The sequence below is a fragment of the Streptopelia decaocto genome (assembly GCF_964273445.1).
Source record: "Streptopelia decaocto genome assembly, chromosome: 1".
NCBI classification, from domain to species: Eukaryota; Metazoa; Chordata; class Aves; order Columbiformes; family Columbidae; genus Streptopelia; species Streptopelia decaocto.
Window position 1 is genome coordinate 100,438,384 of NC_138663.1, and position 25,937 is coordinate 100,464,320.

Sequence of the window (25,937 nt, forward strand, 5' to 3'; positions counted from 1 at the left end):
CAGAGTAGTAATGTTACTGGTTTGGTTTCTCCTCATCTATGTTGTCTAGTAAAAATAAAACAACTTACTGGAAACTAGGCAGAAATAGTATTTAAACATAAATCAGACTGGAAAAATCATAGAATCATTCTGATTGGAAGAGACCCTCAAGATCATAAAGTCCAACCATAACCTAACTCTGCCACTAAACTACATCCCTAGAAGCCTCATCTATATGCTTTTTAAACACCTCCAGGGATGGTGACTCAACCACTTCCTCTAAATCTATTTAGAGAAATTTAGCAGGATTTACAAGAACATCTTCCTAAATGATGTGACTAATTACTCTGGGTTTAAATCAAGAGTAAATTTACTGTACTATTTAGGTGTTCTTACCCCTAGACACCTGCACAGCTGATAACTTCAAGTGCCTCCTATAAATTCAGTTTCCTAAAGTTATGCAGGTGCCTGCAAAAGGAAATATACATATGAAGCAGTGGATAAATACAGTGTTTCATCTGTGGCACCAAATTCAGGCTTCCTTTAAGTGACTGTGACTTTATTGACCTCTCAATGTAAGTGGTGCTGTGTGGCTTGGCAGCCACCAAGCTTGTGCTCAGCCATGTCCCAACTAGGGGTGGGGTGAAAGGCAACTTTAGCGTTCTTCAGCTGAATTTGCACTTCTGATGTAAGCAGGGATTTTTGTATCGACTGTGTGCGAGTTGGATGTCAGTGTTTTCCATGGTTTTGCTTCAGGGAGGCTGTGTCTGATGGAGCAGCTGAGAGATACGGAGATCGATGGACCTGTTTGCATCATGTGGCTGACTTTTGTGTTTTCCAAAGTAGTGCAATGTCCAAAGTCATACCATATGGACCAGATTTACAATCAGTGAATATGAATGAAATTTTTGAACTCTTATTTTTGCTTGATATTTAAACATGTTTAAATTTACTGGCAGCTTGGCAGCCCAAAGCGTCGCAACAGCACTAACGCTAGCTAAGTTGGCACTTCCAATATTTTTCCATATCATTGCTTAAGGGACAAAATCTTTATGGTTGTTAACTATGAGAGCAGCTCAGCGTAACATTTAGGCAATTTCTTTTTTCTTATTTCCTTTTTTCCTCCCACTCCCCCCAGAGTAGGGCTGTGCTGTAGGAACAGAGCTAGAGTTGTGATGCTGCAGGGTCATGGCAGCACCTGGATTTTCACTGAGGTGGGGAGCTGCTTGTCTGACCTGCTGAAATACCCTACTAGGAAGCATTTTCTGCCCAGAAAGCTTACTGCCTGCTGGGATGGACTGGCAAACAGTTAATATCACGAAGCACTGTTATTCATTGTTCTACGTCTCTGGAGCGGAGGCACAGATTTAGGGAGCGGCAGTCGTATTGCCTGCTGTCAGTCATCTCACTAATGCCTCGAATGACTCGAATGTGAAGAGAACTCCTGCTACCGCTGTCCCATGACTGAGACCTTTCAGCTCATGGAGGAAAGAACTGGCTTCCTAAATTGGAAGCCAGAATATTATTTGTGGCAGAATGTAGTCTACCTGTCTTTAGAAGGAAGGTTGTAATTCTCTGACTCCATATACAGCCTGAACACGCACCTGCTCTCTCACTATACGTGTGTGTTAGATGCACAGATGTGTCACTAAGTATGTGCCAGCACCAGCAGCTTGGCGTGCACACTGTTCACCGTCATCCAGTGCTTTAGTTACAAAGCTAAACAATCATTTCAGATCATAATATATTTAATTTATGACCAGCAAGGGGTGACTGTATCACCTGATCTTCCTTTTTCCATACTGCAAACTTTGCCTGTCTGTATGTAACCCAGTAACTTGCATATGACTGCGGAATAACTTGTATTTTTATAAAAATTCGTGTTCTAGAAAAGTTGCACTAAAACTTGATATCAACAAATGGAGAATCTCTGCATTCTCTTTTGGATAGCTGTGCTCTAATGGTTAGTCACAGGTGGTGCAAAGCATGTGCTTTATTTCTCATTTGAATTTAGCATCAGCTTTGAGATGCTGATTTGTTTTATGCATACCCTTCTTTTCTATATTCACAAGCCAGCCAGTACTTAGTACTTTCTCCCTATGAAAACACTTAGGTGCTGTAATCAGATCATCTGTCTTTTTTTTTCCCCCATAAACTGTACAAGTTGAACTCTTAAATATTTCATATTAAAGTATTTTTACAGTGCTCTAATCACTTTCGCAACTTCTCTTTGCATATAATTTATTTCAAAGCTTATATTAGCACTTATGTCTGCATGAAATTAGATTTTAAGAAATCATTTTATTGTTGATTAAAACCTTATGGGTAGGTGCATCTGGTAGAATGACAAATTATTACACCCATCCACATGTATGCTCTCACCCAATTGTGGGGGAAATCCGTGTAACTTTTCCGTGTCACTGACACTTATGGGTAATTAATAATAAAGAAATAACTTCTTTTCATCTCTGATTTTGTCTCTTTCACCTTGCTTCATTCTTGAAAATCATTTATTTACTTGACCCTAGTCTTTGCACAAAAAAAACTTTTGTTAGAGAGTCAGTATCGATGTATTTACCAATTAGTTATCTGGCAAGGTAAGCAAAGCCAGTCTTAACCAGAGGACTTCCAGCTCTTCCAGCTGGTGTTGCCGGTGCTGCCCCTAGTGACACCTCCTGCCTGCTCTGCATTGGCTTGGGAAGACGAGTGGCCTTGACGTGATCCTGTCACCAATAAAAGCTCCAGTGATCCACTATATAAGATGCATAAACAGAAAAGATGAAAACGTGGCCTAACCATGAGTATAATAATGGCAAAAAGAACTAGTACAATTTCTTCAATAAAAACACTTCCATCTACACAATATGAGTATCTGATATTTTACGGTGTCCTTTAAACTCCGTGAATCTTGCAGCAGCCTTCAGCACAGATGAGTCAGTTATTTTCCTGGTATTTGTCATCAGAGCAGCCTCAGTATATGTTAGTTACTGTTGCACAGCATATTGTATTGAATAGAGATCATTTTAATATAATAATACTCTTAACAGTTTTCCCATAAGACATAGAGAATTTGTAACAGAAAAATCCTCTAATTGTTGCTTGGATTTTCAGATTTTATATTTACACAGAGTTACGCTTCTTGAGCATGTTATATTTTCCATCAATATAACATGCTCTACAGAAAAATGAGATGGGATACAATTCAAAAATAAGATGGAGAGATGACAACAGTCACGTCAGAATGCCATGTGAGAGTTAGATTGGTAATTATAATGTATAGGTAGCCAGGGAGGTTCATATGCATTCAGTAGACCAACTCAGAAAAACTATGGAGTTCTATGATGCTTGCATAGGCATTTCTTGTCCCTTGTATAGTGATTCACCTCTGATTAGAATAGGTATAACTCTTTCGCAGGTCAGTAGTTGTGTTTGGTTAGATAGTGTATTTGTCTCACAGTGATGTAAATGAGAACATGCTGTAGTACTGCAGACTGGGAATTAGAGCTGGATTTATGAAAGCTTCTCCTGATGATGTGTTTAAATATGTTATTTATTAAATTGATTATATCATAAAATGCTCCTTAATGTATAGTTTTTAAAGCTGTTGGATGTTTGTGTGGAAGAGTATAATTAATTTTAAAAGTCTCCAATGAATATCTCATTTCACTTTACAGCATTTAATTATTAGATTACATAGACAAAAACTGAGCATAGGGCTTAAGGCTTGCAATGCAGGAGTAGGAAACTATTGTAGATAGATGGTGGGTGAATGGCAGAGGAAATAGGAGATAAGGCTTTGCTTATCATGCTTAATGGTAGGCATGGAAAAGTCTGCAAATAGGTTTATTTTTGCAATGGAATGCCGGACTATCTTGCATCTTCGAATTTTGTAAATGCTTTCCTTTAGACTTTCCTCCCTCAACATGCGGGAAGGTAATTTCTTTGGCCTTCTTACTTCTTTTTGCACAGAAGTGATACTCAGTCAGTTCCCAGCAGGAGCTTTCTCAGGGAGCCCTTTTGGATGCCCCGCGCTGCTCTGGGACAACTCGCTGGTGTTTCTGCCCTGTGCTCTGCAGCGGTTCTGGATGAGTTGTTTGCTGGTGTTGCACTTGACCAAAGAGGCTGAAAAATGTTGAGCCATGCTCAGTGTATATTGGGACTCTTTTGGGTTCCTGAAAAAGTGCAGGGCTTTGCAAAGCCCTTGAAAGCTGTGAGTTGCTGGGGCTGGCCCTTGCCTCTTTGATTCCCTCTCTGATGGGTGTTGGTTTTTTTTGTCCAAAGCTCCTAAATTGGGAAATAGTACCTTAGCAAATGCCTGAAGCAAAAGGATTCAAATCCCATTGTTTTGATGAGGTGATGGAAACTGGCTGATGAGTATCTGTGTCTCTCATTGCAGCCTTCTCAGCTGTCAGATGCGGTGATCTCCATGGTAACTCCAACCCCCAGACTCTTGACAGCAGCCTGCGAGGAGCAGCATTCAGCAGCTCGAGGGTCTCACGACCAGGTAAGCCGAAAGTAATCAGCAAACAGGAGACTACCACAAGAACGTGGTTTGCTATCCAGCTGCCTTTCAGGTTTTTCCCTAGTGAAGCCGCAGGTACGGTTAGTTCCTGGGCATATACGTGATGATGTATTTGGACCGTTGCTGTCATATCCCTTATGAGGAAAGGCTGAGGGAGCTGGGTCTCTTTAGCTTGGAGGAGACTGAGGGGTGACCTCATTAATGTTTACAGATATATAAAGGGTGAGTGTCACAAGGATGGAGCCAGGCTCTTCTCAGTGACAACCAATGATAGGACAAGGGGAAATGGGTACAAACTGGAACACAGGAGGTTCCACTTAAATATGAGAGGAAACTTCTCCACAGTGAGGGTGACAGAGCACTGGAACAGGCTGCCCAGGAGGTTGTGGAGTCTCCTTCTCTGGAGACATTCAAAACCCGCCTGGACGCCTTCCTGTGTAGCCTCATCTAGGTGTTCCTGCTCCGGCAGGAGGATTGGACTAGATGATCTTTGGAGGTCCCTTCCATTCCCTAACATTCTGTGATTCTGTGATTTAAGGCTATGGCAGTCTAGCTCTCTCAAATAGAGACATTTGGCAAAAGGTCTACCTTTATTCAGGGTTTTTTTCGAGGTTACAGATTGAAGAGCCACAATGTAACAAAGCAAAGAAGCACTGTATGGTTCTTTAGGTGTCTTCAGCATTAAGTAATTGCTATGATAGGAAATAACCCCAGAACCCATCAGTGATAAAATCTGTCTTACCACAGTACGTACACCGCTGTCAACACTGCCTGGTCACTAACATTAGGCTTGAGCTCTCTTAATCTCCTGGAATGGACCAGGGGCTGTTTCTGTGTTCATGTAACACTCACTGGTTCTCTGCAGCCTTTGCAGATTGCTGCTGTGCTCTTTTCGCACAACTTTCTGAATACCTCACTGTGCTAATAACAGCATGTGGGGCATTCTGGTTAACACCTTAACACATTTTTTGGTGACTTATGGAGAAACCATGCAAAAAAAACAAGATCTTTGCCATCTTTGGAAAACAGTGCGGCGGCTATACACCTGTAATCACTGTTCCAGTATCACTAATGCTGTGAACAAAAGTAGCATCTGGTGCCATGCACTTAAGTGTATGGGGACTCTTATTACTCCTTCTTGTCATAAGATATCACTGGCATTTGTATTGAATTGTTTCTGTGCCACAAAGATGGTATTTATTTTTTAAGTCCTTGTCTTTTATGCACCCTTTTCTGGGTATTACCTGCATTATTTCTTTCTTGCTTGCTACATAAGTCCGCTTGGCTGCAATACACTGTCCTTGTCTTACAAAGCAATCCATATTACTCTGAATAACTGCTCTGCTACCTTTTTTAACCAATCCAACATTTTTTTGTGCCATAACTGCCATCAACAATATTTACTTTTGTATCGTTGATGGTACTCTTAGATAATGTTGAGCTAGTACTGGATGATTTTGTTGGGGTAATGTCAAACACTCTTCTTCAATTATTATTTCTTGTTAACAACTACTGTTTTCTATCTGTGTCTTAATCACAGTCAATGGTACTGATAATAATTTCCTAACTCTGAATGTTGTGTGGCTGTAAGCTAAATACTGTTCAAGAGTCTGCATGTTTCACCTGTGGAATAACTTGTACTGACCACAGTTTGTAGCTTTATCAGATGATTAAATCAACCTTTCTGTTTTACTGACCATGTTTCTATAAAATGGTGTTGAATGGCATCAGTTTTATTTGTGTCATTTCCCAGTAAATGTATCCTTCATCAGTTTGCTGGTTATTTTGCGTGAGATTAATAATGGCTTAGAGCTCTGTAATTACTGAGATCATACCACTAACCATCTTCAGATATTGCCAGGAGATGGTAGCAGTCTTACTGAATTTCTCTGGTGTTCCAAAATGTATTGAAAATTAGCATCATTTAAATTAAACTCTCGCAAACACTTTTAAGACTCTAAGGCACAAATTTTCTGGGTGTGCTTTTTAAAGTTGTCTTTCAACATTCTTTTTGGTTACTAATGGCCTCCTTATCTGTAAAAATGCCTTTTTTCTACTTACAAATAAGAAAATATATGTTATTTTGGGGAGATTTTTTGCATAGCGTGTTTGTATTCTTTTAAAATAGGAATCAGAAATTGGAGGCCCTCTGCTTTCTAGTCTTTTTTTCTTTAGCCGTAAATTCCCTATTTACGTTAATTTCTAGATGAGTTTGTTGGGGGTTTTTTAGGTGCAATGTATATTTCAATCTACTTACACCCCTAACCCAGAATTATAGTGTGATTTTTTTTTTTTTGGCAGAGGTTGCCTTTTTTGAACTCTTTAATAGTGGTTTTTGGTCCCTGGTGGCAGTGGGGTAAGGAGAGCCCTTCCACATTTTCATTTCTGTTCATTTTCTTATAGTTTACTGGGCTAATGAACTTCCGTGCTTGTGCTTAACTAAACTTTTTATATTGAATGCACAGTTCTGGAGTGTAATTATCATTTTGGTGTTAGAAAGAACAAAAAAAAATCAGGAGCGCCTGATGTGTTACTACTGCCTGCGTGGTATTTCTGTCTCACACCTCTCGGATGGATGGATGTTCCTTCATAGTTCTTTTCACATTTTACAAATACAAACTTAACTAGCATGTCATCCAGTTCTCTGATAGGGTTTAGTGGTGTTCCATCTCATAGTAACACTGTGACTTTCATCTCCACAAGAAAATGTCTCTAACCAGTCTAGGGTGAACACAGAGCCAAGAAAGGCAGAAAATTTAATGTTTCAAAGAAAGAAGCTCCAGGAAAATTTCATGTAACTTCCTGGCATCAAATATAGCAGAAACTCCTTGTTGGAATTTGTTACTAGGAGCACCAGTGCAAATCTGCTTGGCTGGTTCTGTAATGATTGCTTATCTGCACCAGTATGAGAAAACCCAAAAGCAGAGAAAAACATTTGGATTTTACAAAGTTAGTAGTTATTTTTAGTGGATCATCCCTTGTGCCTGGGAATGGACCACAGAAGTTTCTTGAGTCCTGTGTTTTGCTGGTTTAGTTACCCAAGGAATGGCAACAATTTTTACATGGTGAGTGTCAGAGCACTTTTGGACTTTCCACTAGGTAGACATGAGAATTATTTCAACAAGTTAGTAGAGGCTTTTGAAAATTATGGCCAGAATCAGTATCAAGACTAATAAAAGTATGTTTTAACAAAATACGGGCAAATTAATTTTGTCTCATGCATTCTTACTGTTATTGTTATCATTGATATGATGGGGGTGACAATGACAAGAGGCTGACTATCTCAAGATCATGTGTGATATGTTGTATGAATACAGAGAGAATTATAGTATCTTGACTAGAAAACCTTAGAGTGTAAAAAGCAAGGTGAAACAGAGATGAGGCGAAATTAGATGTGAGAACGGAAAGAATTCAGGGAGTTCAGTTAGAAACAGTAGGAGTGTGCGCTTGATACTTAGGAAAAAACTGATCACCCTTTACTAGGTTGATGTTTATTGTATAAATTAGTTACTTTGAATTTAAGAACGAGTTGGGTAGGATGTAAGTGGCAGATTTTTAAAATAGATCATCTGATATGCTGAACAGGTTTCTGTTGTTCAATGAGCCCGAAATGGTGCAGTGTGAGAATGTCACAAGTGAAATGTGATGGCGCGGGTTGTGGCTCTCTTTGGTAGAAGTGCACAGGCGTAGATTAGCATAAGAAAATGTTCAAGATTCTTTTTGAAAAGTATTTCCAGAACAGTATTTTTTCAGAAACATTTCAGAAGCGTTCATTTAATATGATTGAGAGGGATATTTTGTACATATAGGTCTGCATTAAGATGGTTGATTTTGATGAAATGTGTGTCTTATTTCTACATAAGAAGAACATCGCATTTTATATAAGAAAAGTGAAAGAAGATATCATCAAAGAGTTGGCTTCCAAGTGCCTGAGTTTGGAAAATATTATAGTACACCTGTCCATACTTTTTCCTTAGCAACTTTTATAATTCTTTTATAATTATTGATTTTAATGGTTTGTTTTAATTTATTTAGAACTTTATCAATGGTATTACACAGGCAGAGAGAAGCTTTCTGTGTGGTAACAACAGATGCTGTTGGCACTAGATCCCACCAAATCATTTTGTTAGTCAGTTAGATTTATGAACTAGAAAAATCAAACTCCTTTTAAACAGTATCCTTTATAATACAATTCTTGGTTTTAGTTAATAAACTGTGTATTGATTTTGATTTCCAAAATTGTTTTTCAAGTATTGTTAAAAAATAATATGGCACCTGTGGACCTACACATGAACTATTTCCTTTGAGTACTCAGCATTCATTGTTCATAGTGTTTTTTAAAATACACATATTTTTAAACAGTGTAAGAACAAACATTATTTAAATTTGCAGCTCTTCAAAGGCCAAAGCGGAGTTTTATTTGTATATTCTCTGATGCTTCTCCTGCTACGTGGTGAATCATAGTTAACTGACCTCTGGTTTTATTAATGAAATATTACTCATTCAGTATTTTTTGACCTTTTAGCCAAGTCAGAAGAAAGTATATCTAGCTAGAACATGAACTTGTCTATTAGGTAACAATTTTTATGCCTTTACATTACGCTTGAGAGATAAGGAAGCGACTATGCAAGGCATGGCCAACTTCTGAGATACTTGGTTTGAGCCCTTTTGATAGGGTAGTGTTTTAAACTGCTTCTAGTGGAATAAGATTATTGTTCTTTAAAGAAAAAAAAAGTTTTTTTTCTTTAACACAGCTAAGGTTCCAAGGAAGGTTTTTGGTGAATTGAAGAGAGGCTTGAGGATGTGAGCACTTCAAAATAAAATGGTAAAATGCATGATCTTTTGATTTTTAGACTGAGGTGATTATTTAAGACATCACTCAGACCTTTTAGGACTGGGCTGTGCCAATCCTGTGTTCTCTGTCTTTTGATTTGTAGAGCACACAAGGACACCACATTCACCACGCCAAGCAGCGGGAAGTGTTAGTAATAGATATGCAGAGTGGAGAAAGACAATTTTGGTTGTAATTGTTAATTACTGTATATTTAGCTTACCTGGAGTGCCAGATGAAGCAAAAGGTGCATATCTCCATGAGGCGTGAGTGAAATCAGGTTTAGAAACCGGCCGCTGCTCAGAAGTGTTGGAGCTGCCACGGGGTGGGTGAGCGCAGAGCTCAGCACTGCCCCGGGCTGCTCCTGTCAGTTCACTCCCCAGAGACTTCACAAAGACGAATGACTCTTCTTCACCCACCTGAGGTTTGCTTAACCTGTCTGGGCAGAACTGCAGAAATTTGCCCAGGTCAGTGAGTTCAGTTCACGCCGTGGCACTCTTGGAAAATTCAGGTACGTCCTTGTACACGTGCTGCGCAAACACTGCGTGTGTAGCACATTGCAGAGACATCGTATGTTCTGCAAACTACCTGTAACGAGGGATTATGTATGTGCAGGAAATCTGCTGCTTCCCAAACAGAATTAGGACAGTTTTCCTCTGAAGAATAGGGGTTTCTGCTTTGTAAAAGGCTGGTTCACATGATGCTTTTGTTGTAAACTGAATTCTTCTGTCATGTTACACTGTAGAAATGGAATTACTACAGGCAGTCTAGTTAAATATACTCCTAAATGTCTGAACATCTCATACAGTTGTCCCACACAGAAACAGAACACATAATATAATTGTGATTTCAGTAAGCTGTGTCTCTATAAATTAAGGGTTGGAGATGTATAGGATGTGTATTGCTGTTTACGTATTTGTATGAGTTGTTCCCACCCAAACTGCTTTGATTCAGTGGAAGATTAATATTATTTATAGATAATCATACTATTATATAGATAGTATATGCTAAAGATTTGTGCCCAGTATACAGATTAACATCAGTTAATTTCAGGAGAGTTTCCATCTTCAGGCAGCCTGCGAGTATTTTCACATAATATTTTACTCTCCAGTCTTCATTCTGAATACTGCAAATGAAAAGAAATAAAATAATTATTTTTCTCAAAAGTTTACTTATCTATAGTAATGACAGCTAAGATGTAATTCTTTGATGTGAACTGGTGAGGTTTCAGGTATAGTTAACCAAACTCGAATTACAAGTATGTCATCACTGATAATACATTTTTACTCATGCACCGAGGTCACAGGTTCACATTAGGATTTGTAATGCGGTACCTTGGCCAAAGCTTTTCTTTCATAAATTTTCATTACACTGACTTAGTAAAGTTGTTGTAATGGTGTAGTTGGAGAGCTGGAGGAAAGAGAGCTCAGACAGTCACTTGCTCTGGTTCAGCTGTGAGGGACAGCAAACTCCAGCGAAGGAGCAGAGTTAACAGTTCTATGTTGGTGTAACTATTTGCACAGTATTTCTCAAAACAGTTGTTGTGTTGACTTGGGCTAAGCCCGTTCCCTTTGAATAACCCACGTTGCATTCAGACCTTCAGACCTGAGGTGGCTTCCCAGGGCTTTGCAGTGTCATATCTTCTCCTAATAAAGATTTCAGGAGGTTGGGTTAATGTGGCTGTTGCCTGCTCATAAAATTCATGTAGAATAGGAAGACACTCTTCCAAACAATTTCACTGTTGTAATAAAACAAATGTGTTTGTAAATTTTGTTATATCTGAGATGGTTAACATTTATTTATTGTTTATTCTGTGGGCTACAACATAAATTAGCAAGCATCCAAAATTTCTGTTACATGAATTGTGTTTATTGTCAACTTAAATCCATTTAAATAAGCTTAGTTAAACTGATGCATGCACAAATTAATTTCCCTTTTATCTAGCCTACTTCCAGTCCTAATAAACAGAATAATCAATCATAGGAGCCGCCTTCTATAACATGATTGTGTATTGCTGATCAAGCAAATGTAAAATAGTTTCTCACCAGTCCTTGCTGTTCCCCCCATAATCAGTCACTAGATATAATGATTGTTCTTAATCATTTTTAAGTTCCTTAACAGAAAATAGAAAGAAAAAAAACAACTTCTTGTATGTTTAAAGAATGATTACATTCAACATTGTAAAACTAACTGAAAAAGTATAAAGTATTTTTAATTCTCCACTACATAGAAAAGATGCCAGTCTGACTCAAAAGGGCAACAATAATGTGTTTTGAAGAGTTTGTACTGTAGAGTTCTACATACAACCTTATCAGTAATAGATGGTCTGAGGCCACCAGCACCTTTCTTACTGATTCCAGTGAGTCCAGGTCTCTGGCTAAGCATTTTCTCTCTGTGTTGAAATATAAAGTGCCAAAGTCTGAGATTAGCTTCATGGAAGATAATGGAATACAAAACAAACCAGCCACAATTAAAGCTTCCCTTTAGGTTACTGTTTGAGAGCCTCCTTAACACATTAGCTACATCACATACCTTTTTCCCACATGGAACTGGAACTGGCCTGCAAGTGAAATAACATTTTTATGCTGAACTATTTACACTATATATTAATTATCTATGATCTTTTAATTATACACATATGTACTATATCACACATTTAATAACTTCTGTCTAGATAGGCAATTATGAAGAATATAGAATATGTGAAAGATCAACTTGCTGTTTGTTTCAAGTAGTATTTTACACCTTCTCAGATGCAGTATTTTAGGAGCATTTTACAGCTTGCCTTTACCAACCAATTCTTCCTTCTGCAATTGCAAAAGGCATTAAAGCAAACTTGTGTTCTAGCTGATTTATCTAAAACCTTGTGTTCAGAATATGTCCCATTAAGTGTAGCTGACAAGATTAGAAAAACAGCAATCTGTCCTAAGAAGTGTTCCTACCATACTAGCTAATGGCAATTTCTGTACTGCTAGTTCAGAAATACTATTACAGATCAAGGTATAGCAAGGAGTTGCTTCAAAATGGTGTGTAGATGCATCCTGAGCACTCAAATGCTGCTTGTGGTATTTTAGCTTAAAGATGCTGCTGCTGTTTCTGCCTCTTCTGCTCAACACCGATAGCGAAACAAATTAGTTTGAAGAAATCTTGGTGTAATTCAAGAGTGGCTGCTGGCTTTTATACAGGAATTGAATCATATGGTCCATTGTGTGGTTTAACCCAAGCTAGCAATGCAACCATGATAGCCACTTGCTCACCCCATTTGCCACCCCCCCCCACAAGGGAGAGAATCAAAAGGGAAGGGAGAAACTTGGATTGAGATAAACACAGTTTAATAAAATAACAAAATACTAATACACTACTAATATATATTAATATATATACATATATATAATAGAAATAAAATATACTCAAGGCAATTCCTTGTGAACTCCATTCACAACTGAGCAGCTGGTCCCAGCAAGCCACACCTGGTCCCACAGCTGATCCCAGAGAGAGAAAAAGAGAGGAAAAAGGCAGAAAAGCCCAGGGGCCTCTGTGAAATGGCAAAAGGCCGAGCTAAACGTCCTAACCAAAACCTCCCCCGCTATCCCCAGAGAGAGAGAGAGAACAGAAGAGGAGAGCAAGAAACTGGAAGGCCCCACTCTTAAATCTGGAGCGTGGCACTAATGGGATGGAATACTCTCATTGACCAGTCTGGATGTCAGTCAAGCTCTGCCCCACCCGTGCCCCCCTTCCTCGATACCTCACACCTGTGGGGAGGGCGCTCAGAGTGTCCTTGGCTCTCAGACCAGAGCAATTAAAACATTAACTCTGTCCCAGAGTGTTATCTACTTCTTCTCAAACACAGTCCAAATAATGAGCATGCTAGCTATGAAAAAGAAAGGTTTCTAACTGCATGAGGAAAATTAGCCCATTTTCAGTCAAACCAGCACACCTGTAAACTCAAACTAGACTTTAGCATGTTAATCATCTTGTCTTATTAATAATAAGTTCAATGTTAGAGACTTGCTTAATACTAGAATGTCTTACGTCTGTAGAGAAATGAAATGGAGAAAATATGCCTATTTGTCCTTTGAGCTTTCAAGTTATGAACTTTTTTCCAAAAAAGACTTGACGTTAATACATTTTGACATTGAGATGAGTCTTTTCCTCTGTATTAAAAATTTTGCATCATCATGCAAAAATAATAATCCTTTTACTGGCACAAAAGAAGGGTGTAGTGCACCATCTTGAATAAACATTGTAATTTGGCCTTAAACAAAACAGTGTCCCCTTGTGACTTACATGATTCCATTCCATGAACAGCTATATTAAATATCTTGGGTCATTTGAGGTTAATCATTTGCTTCAAAATGTTTGTTGACCTCAAATTTAAATGAATCCCATGTTTTCAAAATGTGTTACTTTAGGTTTTAGCACAGTGACCTCATTTTACACTGCCAGTTTCATGATTTTTTTGCACATTCTTTATTTTTTGAGCCAAAAGTTCATCTGTGATAAAATGTGACTGAGACTAAACTTGTCTGATATGCCAGGAGGTCTTTCCAACCATGTTTTCCCGAAGCATTGCTTCAGACCATTCCAGATTATACAATATCATTCCAATATTTTTTGTTCATTTCATTCTTTTTAACAACTCTAGGTTTATGTCAAACTATCATAGTGGGATGCTTTGAGTGGATAAATCTCTATTTAGTAGTAAACTGGAGAAGCCATTTTGCCTTTTTATGCATGCATTCAATTTCTCTCTAGATACTGATAGATCTTTGCAAATTTTCTACCTAATAGTAAGCCCAAATATTTTAAATTCATCCTGATCAGATAATAATTTGGAAGTGGTTTAATATCTAGAGTCTTTGCAAGCTCAAAGACTGAAAATTTTCCCCATAAGTAAATGTCTAAAATGATGCAAAGATCATTAAAGAAGAAGAGTAAGAATAAAAAAAAATAGCCCAAGATCAGAGGACACAAGCTCTCTGTAGTGACATGAATCTGCAAGGGATGGCAAGCGGGATGAGGAGAAGCAGTTGGATCGGGGAGGTTGAGTGGGAGGGAGGACAAAATGTTCTGGCAACCCCAGCTGGGAGGCTGGATCCCCGGGATCCTCTGAGTTTCTCCACCCCGTCGATGCTTGATTAGCTAGTGTGGCCAAAATCAAAAAATGAGGGAAAATTTGGTATCTATCTGAGGTAGATTAAGCTTATTATTATTGCCTGTTACCAATATTGTGATAGTTATAAATACAAATTTGCCAACTGATTTTTTTTTTTTCTATAAACTTAACCATCTTTCGTTTACATTAACTTTTCCGTCAATGTTTTAAGAATTTACAAAATCTCTTTCCATAGAATTTCTCCTTCTCACGCGGTGGTTATTTCAATAATTCCCCACAGCTTTCATGGTGCCATGTCTCTCAGAGCTCTCTCTTCTTACCCTCATCGCCTGTCCCGTAGTCAGTGTCTGCTCTCACCCTCCATACAGTGCTGTGAGTAAAGCCTGTCTTAACTTTGCTCAAGGTTTTTTGAACTCTGGCCTCCTCACATATGTTGTTCTTTTGACTCTTAAGTCAGTTTTGGTTTAAGATTTGACAGGAGAGCGAATTTTAAGAATTCATTGCTAGGTAATGGTCTGCATCCTTATGTTTTGGGTTCCTAAAATTTTGACACAAATATATTGGAGATGAAAGAGATTGCATTTGTATTGATTTAAAATGTTATTGCTATTCAGTGGAAGAACTGCATGTCCCTTTGAAAGGGAGAGCAAAATAGGAGTGGCCTTGTTTTTGCAGGGTTGGAGGAGATAAAATTTCTGGTACTGCAGTGTGTTCATTATTACTGGAGTTGGTGTGCTGAAGAAACATTTCAGGTATATGGTTTTTGCTATTGCTTTGTCCCAGTTACTCTAGTTGACCACTAAACTCAGCCCCAGGACTTGTTTACATAATTTTAATTGTACTTTTCAGTAGATTTAGAGTTTACACACCAGGTTTTATTAATCAAGTGGTTTCTTGGTCTTCTAGAAACTTGCATCATTCCCTTTATTGTAGTTGTTTGTCTTGAGAAATTACCAGAAGCTGTAAATGGGGGATTTAGCTAAAAACTTTGTGAAGATGGCGGATCTCGATCTCTCTCCTGTGAAGGTGTTACCTGGGAAGGCAGATGCTGAGCTGTTTACCAGAGTCAGACGTGACGGCTCCATTCTAAATTAAATCTACCCGCGCTGGTTAGCATGGATCTAATCAAATCACTTGCACCATTTGATCTGGGCCTGTCGCCTTTCATTATCCAAGCTCATTTAAACTGCTTTAAACTAGGACCGAACTGATAAAACAGATAAATTCATGCATCTGTGATCACATTTTCCTACTGTTGTGTTTTGTATCATCTGAGCCTAAAGACTAGGGGTAAAAAACCCTAAAACGAATGACAATTTATCGCATACTATGTCTTGTCATCTGAATAGTTCTTTTAATTTAGCCACTCTTAGTTTTGTTTTGAACAATGTAGAATGCCTTTTTGTTAACATGTATAGTTTCTAACTGATATAGCATATATTATTTTGACTTTTTAACAGTTGAAAACAACAGTTATTTCCTTCTCTCATAATTAATAGGCTTTTCAGTCCAGTATTGGAATAAAAACAGTCACTGTTATGCTTCCCCTATCCTCATTTCATCCATCAAGACCTGGACAGGCTGGAAAGTTGGGCGGTGAAAAACTTAATGAAATATAACAAGAGAAAGGGTGGAGTCTTGCATCTGGGCAGGAACAACCCCAGGTTCTAGTGTAAGTTGGGGAATGATCTGTTAGAGCAGTGTAGGGGAAAGGGACCTGGGGGACCTGATGGACAGCAGGATGACCATGAGCCAGCACTGTGCCCTTGTGGCCAGGAAGGCCAATGGCATCCTGGGGTGTATTAGAAGGGGGGTGGTTAGGAGGTCGAGAGAGATTCTCCTTCCCCTCTACTCCTCCCTGGTGAGACCACATCTGGAATATTGTGTCCAGTTCTGGGCCCCTCAGTTCCAGAAGGACAGGGAACTGCTGGAGAGGGTCCAGCACAGGGCAACAAAGATGATGAAGGTAGTGGAGCATCTTCCTTATGAGGAAAGGCTGAGGGAGCTGGGGCACTTTACCTTGGAGAAGACTGAGGGGCGACCTCATTAATGTTTATAAATATGTAAAGGATGAGTTTCACAAGGATGGAGCCAGGCTATTCTTGGTGACAACCAATGATAGGACAAGGGGAAATGGGTTCAAACTGGAACACAGGAGGTTCCACTGAAATACGAGAAGGAACTTCTTCACGGTGAGGGTGACAGAGCACTGGAACAGGCTGCCCAGGGCGGTTGTGGAGTCTCCTTCTCTGGAGACATTCAAAACCCGCCTGGACACATTCCTGTGTAACCTCATCTAAGTGTTCCTGCTCCGGCAGGGGGATTGGACTGGATGATCTTTGGAGGTCCCTTCCAATCCCTAACACTCTGTGATTTTGTGACATGATGATGTCACAGAGGTTCCTTCCATTCCCTGACATTCTGTGATTCTGTAAATGTTAAGAAAACAGACCTGGGAGCAAAAGGGAACTGGGTTATCAGTAGAATTCTTATGAACTTCTGACTTCACATGCATTTTATAAAAGCTATCATTATTAGTTTTGGTTTGCTCATCAACAGCGTTTGATTGTCTGTAATCCTCAAGTTTGAATATTGCTTTTGCGTTTCTGTCACCTGCAATACTTTTAGTCTGGCAACTGAGGAAATGAGACCGTTGAAGGCAAAATAGCCACCAGGACTTGATTCCTGATTGGTTTTGCAGGCATTTGTAATGCTTGCTCATCCAATTAGTAAACCATTACGTAAAGTTGGCCTACTAAGCTGAAATGGAGGTAAAAGGATGTGGTCAAGACTTAAGATGTGGTTAGTTACTGTGTGCAGTGCAGATGTCACTGGGTTTTGCAGCACCCCAGGGCTCAGGGAGGGATGAGAGGGGGCATCATTTTCCCGAGTCGGCTTAAACAACAACTGAAATTATTTACCTCTTGGAACTGGCAGAACAGTGGAAGTATTTCCAAATGCATAAAGATTTGGGACGGAGAAACAACTGAAAAATGAAGTGTTGTATGCTTTGCTTAATGGTGCATCATCTTTTGAAATAGTAGAATGGGGTATTGAATGTACTGAAATAAACCATTATTTCTCTTGTATTTAAAGGATTTTTTTATGTTAAAGGTTAAATTATGCCTTCTAACTTGCATGCAGATTCTGGAGAATAGCAGCATAGCTGTTTCACATATGAGTATCTTCACTGTATGCTGAAAACCGGTGCTGGTGCACATGGTAACAAGTGAGCATTTACTGCATATTTTATGTTTAGCTGGAGTCTGAACTGAAAAAAGACAATCAGGTGTAACTTACCCTCTCTGTACAACAGTCGAATGGTTGAATAAGTTTTGGTCAGATACAGCTGTTGGTTTCTATCTATGGCAACCACACTACAAAAAGGAGTATTGGGGTACTGCCCCTGAAGATTTAAGCTAATTTCGCTTTGACACACCTTAGTAGCAGTGATACATATGAAAAAAAATTCGGCAGGTTGACTTTGGGATTCCCAGAGTCAATTTTATTCCCACTGACTCTGGGAATGATACGAAAAGCAAGATAAAATCCTTAGTTGGTAATGCCGTTTGTTCTCATGGCTCTGCAGGCCGTACAGCCAGAAGCGCAGCACCTCACCAGTGGGGCCACAGTGCTGTACTGATTCTGTGGAGTTGTCCCACTCCACAAGTGTCCTGCAGCCTCTCGGGGTCATTCAGGCTTTCTGCTTGGCTATCAGGCATTCCTAGGGGTTTCAATAAGGAAGAAATTGCAGGTCACATGAATACAATTCTTGTACAGTCGAACTCAGTGATCTTACAGGTCTTTTCAAACCTAAAAGGTTCTGCGATTTTATGTAGTAGTTTTAGCTCCAGCCCTTCTACTGCCTACATAACCTGGCACAATTGAGTTTGAATTTTTGTATATTTTTTATGCGACAAATATTTCCAGATTTAACCATTCACTTTTTTAAATGGTAGCAGTAAGAAGTGGCTGATACCAAAACAAGGCAGATGACAGTGATCTCCTTCCTTATTTTACTGTTACAAATCTAATTACTGCTACTTGGTATAGAAGAAGTCAGGTGTTGATTTCACCACATACTGTAAATGTTGCCAAGTTTAGTCAACTGTGTCTTGGAAATAGAAAACTGCAAGGTTGCAGCCACGCCAGCGTAAAGTTTACCTTCATTCTGAATGCCCCACACCCTGAAAGGAAATGGGGAAATTATGAAAGTGTAACAAAGAAACTATGAAAGACAAGAATAATCATGAGAGGTGATGTAAGAAAGAGCAAGCTGAGAAAGGGGGGAAGGCCTTTTTTTTGTACACTTACATGCAGACCCCTGCATCCTCATAAACTGTCCCTCCCTTAGAGCTTCAGGCAATGAGGCTCCACAAGTCCCACGGGGTCACTGTCGTTCCCCTGCTTCACCTGAGAGGCATGAAGTCTCATCCTTTAATAACTACAGTGGGTTTAATCAAGAGCTTTAACTGCAAGTTCTTTGGGAATGAGGCTTTGCCTTCACATTCCCGTCAGATGGACTTGCCGTATTGTGCAGCAGTTAAAAAATAACGGCTATTATAATGCCAGTGATGAAAACAAGGGGAGCAAAAAAGGCAAGGATGTGTGTTTCTGCAGTTGCTGAAAAATGGGTTATACTTCTAGCACTTCATTCTCTTCCACTAAGAAAGTGCTTCTGCTTTTATTTTGTTGTTTTTCTGGAAGATGAATAGAGGGAATATGGCTATAAGCAGTTGTAAAGGGAGTTTTTAGTTGTCTAAGTACATGCACAAATTAGATTTCCCCTCCCCTGCTTCTTCTGGATATCTGCCAGTTAATAATTTGAATTAACAGGAAGCTGGAAGGTTGGGAGTGTGATGAAATTCAATCAACCTTGAATTCAAAGTCAGGGTTGGGTTTTTTTATTGTTGTGATGATGATGTGTCTTGAAGGGAATTTTTAGAGGGAAGGTATGTGTTGGTTTATATTCTTTTATAAGTTTTCCTAGAATCATAGAATGTCCAGAGTTGAAAGGCACCCACAGGGATCATCGAGTCCAACTCCTGTCCCTGCATGTGACAACCCCACAGTCCATTATCAGGTTTACATTATCATCTTGGGTTTTGTTTCATTTTTTCTGTAAGTTTTGTCCAGTCAATTACCACAAAACACTGGTGAGGCTGATGAATCTTGAGCGAACTCTTATAAAGCACTTCACAATGGGCTGTCAGGTGAAAGATTAAGTTGTATTTCCCAAGGTTGCAAAGTTGGAATTGACAATCAAATGTAATCTTCAGGAATCAGTCTTCAGTCTGAACTGCTTAGTTTCTCTCATTATTTTGAATTATAAAACATACTTTATTAGGACAATATGGAGTAAGCTTGAAATATTTTCTCGTAATTTCAGTGTTCAGTTGATTGTTTTGTTTTCAAGCATGTTGTGGTTCCAAATAAATGTAGTAATTTTCAGTACTACAAGCATTTTTCTTTCTCTGGTACTAAAGTGGCTTAGGGATTATACAAGACAAAACATAGGACTATATAGCAAAGGAATTTATCTCTGGATTATACCCTTTCTCACTATGGGTGCAGGTGGCTGTTACTAAATTTTGGGATAGTTCTGAGCTTTTAAGGCAAGGAGGATTGTGTAGTGTATGAAAACAAATATGAGTCTTTTTAACACATGTTTTTAAGCTAACATAAACAGACTTTAACAATTTGTAATTAATTGCTGGATTTACTGTGAACTCCATTTACCATCCGACTCCACTTGTAAGGATGGTCAAACTACAGCTAAACCACAGTCAAACTGTAGCTAAAGAAAGATTGTAAAATGCAAGTGAAATCCTTTTTAAAAAGGGCTTTTTCTCTTTAGTAAAGTATAGAAAAATAATTTGGTGAGTGCATAGGTCTCTTAATATATCACACAATTTTTTGGTTTAGTTGTAAGATACGAGTTCCATCTGCATTGCTGCCTCTGCACCACACAAACTCTTGTGCAGAGACGTTTTCAGTGGCAGGACCAGTGCTGTAGGGGGTTTTTATCCATTTGTTTTTATCAGTTGCTGCTGTTCGTATTAAGGTCGCACCTGATGTAGCGCTCAGACGTACCAAGGGGTGACACCAGGGCCACGGGGTGCTCATCCACTGCCAGTGTGGGCTGGAGGTTTGTGGCAGCAACTTGTCCTGAGCAGCAGTGAGTAGCCAGGGCTGGGGGGCGGCTGGTGCAGCACCTCAGGGTCTTTCCCTGCAGGCTGGGTCCAAAGCCTGTGAGAGCTCAGGAGGAAGAGTGAGACCCACATCTCCTTCCAGGCTGCAAGTTGAGGTACTCCTAGAGCACATTTCTGGGACATGTGCTGCATTCTGCCTTTAGCTCTAGTTTCCACAGCTAAGCCAACTGAAGAAAAATTGTCTGTGCTTCCAATAATAGTCTCTTGCCATCTTTATGGACACAATTCAGCTACCCAAGAGTGGCATTTCTTCTTTTAGTTTGTTCAGGGGCATTTATTTCCCTTAGTTTTGAGGTCAGAGAGATTAATATAAGGTATCATATAGTCATAGAATGTCCTGAGTGCAAAGGGACCCACAAGGATCATCGAGTCCAACTCCTGTCCCTGCATATGACAACCCCACAGTTCACACCATGTGTCTGAGGGTGTTGTCCAGTCTCTTCTTGAACACTGCCAGGCTTGGGGCCGTGACACCTCCCTGGGGAGCCTGTTCCAGGGCTCCACCACCCTCTGGGGGAAGAACCTGTTCCTAATGTCCAACCTAAACCTCCCCTGGCACATCTTCCTGACATTCTCTTGGGTTCTGTCATTGGTCACTAAGGAGAAGAGATTAGCGCCTGACCCTCCTCCTCCCCTTGTGAGGAAGCTGTAGCCACAATGAGGTCTCCCCTCAGTCTCCTTTTCTCCAGGCTGAACAAACCAAGTGGCTTTAGCCACTCCTTATACGTCTTCCTCTCTAAACCCTTCACCAACTTCATGGCCCTCTTCTGGACACTCTCCAGTAGCTGTGTGACTGTATTGAGCACCAGACTTGCTTTTAAAACTGTAGAGAGTTTTGAATATGAGGAAGGAAAATGTCAGTTCTCTGAAAAGTATAGACCAAGAAGTTTAATACTGAAAGGTGTAATTTGAGCTTCAGACACCCAGAGCAGATTTTTCTCGAGTCCCTAATGGAGAGAGAAAACAACGTTCCTTGGGGAATTTTGTTATAAGACTGTACTAAAATTATGAAGTTATTCCAAGTAAGACAAAAAAAGGCACATTACATCTTTTTTGTTGTGTGTCCCGTGGCTTTTATGCATGCTGTCACCTTTTTGTTATATTTGCAGCTCCATAAAATGTTTCTTGTCTTCTATGTATAAGCCTGTTTGAAACCAACATGTTATTCATCCTTATCATCAACAACTTGAAGTTGTTGTATGTTGATGTAGTGCCCAGAAGTGGAGCAAAATATGAAAACCAGTCTAGCAAGTGCCTGGAGTCATTGTCATACAGAAGTTGTTATTTGCTGGTTTAGTTACAAGTCCAAATCCACAAGCCTTTTTTGTCATGTGTCAATACCCCTGTCGATGTGTAGTTGGGTTTCAGTTAGCGGCCTGGAGCTACACAGTAATGAGCCAAAAAGGGCCGCTGAAGCGACAGGGACATTTTTAAAATTCCTCCCCCGTAACTAATATTCTTGGGCAAATAAAGAGTCATCTCTGCTTTCGTACAATGGGCGCCACCTTCTCTGTGGTCTCCCAAACTGCAGTTGTGCTTTGCTGTGCTCTAGGGTCTCAGTAGTGTGAAAGGAGCATTCAGAGGCTGTGAGCATCCTGACCACATCAAAATTGTTGGTTTGCTTCATGGACTAACACCATTTATGTCCATTTACATGGGTTGCTGTGCAGGTGGTAAATTACCCATTTTGTTAAGTAGCGAACTATATGAATAACTGGTTATCCTCAGGAAGGAGTGTAATTTGTTATATGGTTTCTGTTGGGTTCCTAGAGGTAGCTGGTTATTATGTCTCAATCATACAGTTTTAATAACGGTGAGGTCAAAATATTTGGATCTGGATTATTTTTTCTTATTAGTCCCAAGACTATGTGAAGACAGCTTCAAGGGAATATTTTGAAAGAGTTTATTCAGAAATGCTGAATATCAATAGTATCTCCAATATAATTTCAGAAATGGGTAATACTGCTGAGTGTTTGCTGTCAAAATATGGAGCTGGGTCAAAAGCAGCAATCCTGAATGCAAATGGCTTGTCAAATTTCCCTTTAGAAGCAGCAGATAACTAGAACAAACTGAGACTGCAGACGGTATATTCTTTATGACACAAATTGAACTCTTGCCAATGACGAATGTCAAGGTACATTGTGAAAATAAAATGATGCAGTGCTAGCTAAAGTGCATGACATAACTATGAATAGATGTACCCATGTGCACGACACAGCTCCCACCTTTCTTTGCTTGGAGAGAACAGTTTCACACGTACCAAGGTCGCCAGAGTGGTTGTATCCTGCAAAGCTCATGTCATGCGTGAAAGTACATAAAGACCATCTGGGAACTATAAAAATAGCTTGTCCTGACTAGATGATTTGTGTGGTGGCCAAGGACTGATACGCTCATTCAGGAAATGGCAAAACAATGTCAAGCTTGGTGGGAAATACCCAGGCTCCTTTTCATCCTTGGGAATGGCCTGGTCTCTCATGGAACAAAATCCTCAAGGAGACTTTGGACGACATGGTTTCTGAACACTCTGAAAGAGCCCGTGTGAACTGAAGTGGTTCAGTGCAGGCAGTGGAAATGTTACAATTCTTCTTAATATTTCGAGATTTCAGGTTTGGTATTTCTGCAACAGATTGAGAGCAGTAGTAGAACTTAACTCATATCTGAAGAATTCATTTAAAAGTTTTTAAACTTTTAGAAGTTTTTTTTTTTAAAGTTTTTAAATGAAGTTCTGTCAAATTTGTCATACAAGTTGCTACATTGTGCCACATGCCAGTCAGCTTTATTCAGCCATCTTGTAAATGGTTTATGTTGTGATCTTGTGTGAAGATGGTTTCTGAAGCAAGAATGAAACTTTTTAATTGACCTGCAGGAGTGCATTGACTAGACTCTTTCTTTTTTAAAGCCCAGTCCAGGAAGAATTATTTTAAACCAACAGAAGTAGCCATAAACAGTGAAACTCAATGGCAACCTTTCCATGCAGGAGAACAGATAGAGATATTAATGACTGGTTTTCTGACAAGCATTTCTGTGTCACAGGTGGCACAATAGCAGCTGTTGAGCACAACCTTAATGAGGTATCATACCTAAACGACTAATGTTTCAGTCCTTAACCTGAACACTGTAACCTATGACAAGTCTGTCTCCCGGTTTTTATTGTTAATGGATATGCTGGATAAAGCTATTGAGGTTCTCCAGCCACATCAAACAGTCCAGGCACTATTTTAGATGCTGTCAGGAAACCTAGAGATGCTGTTAAGAGAATAGTTGTAAATCACCTCCTTGATCTGATTTGTTGAACACTGAGCATCTCATTATCTTCATACATTTGTTACATCAAAACTGCCATTTTATATCGAAGAGAAAGTGTTAGCATGAAGGACCTGGATGGTATTCTATTGAATACTTTGTGGGTCCTCTAATGGCCATTCTGTCTCTGATTTATATTACCTATCAGAAGAGTGGTGTGTGCAGGTCAGAGAGTCTGATTTGTCATGTTATTTGCGTAAAAACTAACCACATCTGTGTTACCTATCACACTTACGGCTGAACTTGGATTGAGAGCGGAGATTCAACAGGTCCACGCCACTGGGTCCCCAGGGCCTGCAGTAGCAAATTTTGCCTGTAAACTGTTCTCTGCCATTGCCACCTGAGTTGGTCAGCCCATTAGCTTACCCTGGATTCAGGCAAAATTTAAGATATATGGGAATTAGGAACAGCTGAGGAATTTAGACTTTAGAGAGAATTTGATTTCTGAGTTAACACAAGGTTAGAGATGTGCTTGCAGCTCTTTGTTCTCCTGTGTGGTTCTTTTATATGACAATTGTATAAAGAGGGATGATACGCTTCTTTCAAACAGGGAAGAAGAGCACAACGGATATACACTTGGTACCATGAGTAACTTTTTTCCTACTTTTCCAGAGGTGCAAGAGTATTTAGTGTGCAAGACTGTCTTCTTTGTGCAAATGGTTTGGTCTTATATCTGAATGAAGACAAAGTCTCCAGAGTAGTGTATTCACATCTAATGTTAGTAATATCTCAGATCTTGTCTTGGGAATATTTACTTACAATATAGTTTTTTGTTCTTCTGTGTGTTATTCCTTACTTCTGAAAGTGGCATGAGCAAGTGTCCTGCTTATACCTAAAGAATACAGATGATTTCTTGAAATGACAAAAATGTCATGTGACCTTAAAAGTATATTTACAGGCACCAGTTCTGTTAGTGTCAAACCCATTTATTTCACTTGCTGAATACAAGTCTTTTTTCATGTGTGATCTTAGGGAGAGAGGGAAATTAATGTTGGGTTTTTTTCCAGGTTTTTTAGCACCATTGAGTGGTTTCAGTGGTATGGGTTTTCAGGAGCTGTGAAATCTCTGGAATACAGACAGCACAGAATTGGTTGCCCAACTTCTTTGTTTTGTAGCCTCACCTGTAATCAAAGTAAGTGGTGTTTCCTAAATGCCATTAGAGGTTAACATTAAACAGCAGGAACTAAATAGGAAACCATTTCTTTGCTCTTGGAACGGAGCTTCGCTTCAGCTGGCACTCTTGCCCGTCACGGCTCTCCCTCGGCTGCTTCCCACAACTTGGCATCCTCCTCTTCTTCACTGTGCACGCGTCCTTGCCCTTCCACTGAAGCTTTTCTTCCACCTCCCCAGAAGGGTAGGATGCCGTCCTGCCCATCAGCTCTCTCGCTATGCAGTTTGCCACTGGTTCCCTGAATTTAAGCTCCACAGTTCAAACTCTGCTCAGACCTTGCCACATGCAGAAGTTCGTGATGCCTCTTCTCTGGCTCAGCTGGCTGGTTCCAGAGGAGCTTGGGGAATGGTTTTGCCTTTGCAGAAGAAAAGGTGACTGCTACGGCAACTGGTTTCAGGAGCAGCCATATCAGTTAGTAGCCTTTGCAACTTTAATTTTAACAACCACCCATGATAAGGTGACTCAATGAGCTCCTCTGTCTCTATGGTGATTTGTCTGTTATATGGTGAATAGAGTGCTTATAGACATCGAGTGTAAATGGTTTACCCCTTCAGCTTCACCTCATAGGCGTTCCAGCAACTTGGTTTTAAATGACTTCACATGAGCATGGAATTTACAGAAAAGCATCCTTGTAAGCAAAAAGCATCCCTGTAAAAAATGTAAATAGAAGTTTTGCACTTCTCTTTAGATAAACCAATTGCCCCAATTTAAAAATAAAGCTGCTGCAACTGAGTATTTGTTTCAAAGAGTGATTATAAGAATTGATATAGTGAGAAATGCTGTTATTCTCTCACTGGTTAGCA

The 25,937-nt window shown here is 39.6% G+C and overlaps 1 protein-coding gene across 4 annotated transcripts in view; it reads left to right on the forward strand.

Moving 5' to 3' along the window:
- TBL1X (transducin beta like 1 X-linked) overlaps window positions 1–25,937 on the forward strand; it is a 199,214-nt gene that overhangs the window by 104,067 nt on the left and 69,210 nt on the right. For all 4 annotated transcript variants that reach the window (XM_082047627.1, XM_082047623.1, XM_082047625.1 and 1 more), the window contains one exon: window positions 4,376–4,483. The gene's annotated coding sequence lies outside the window, so the exon portion shown is untranslated. The remainder of the gene's footprint in view (window positions 1–4,375; window positions 4,484–25,937) is intronic.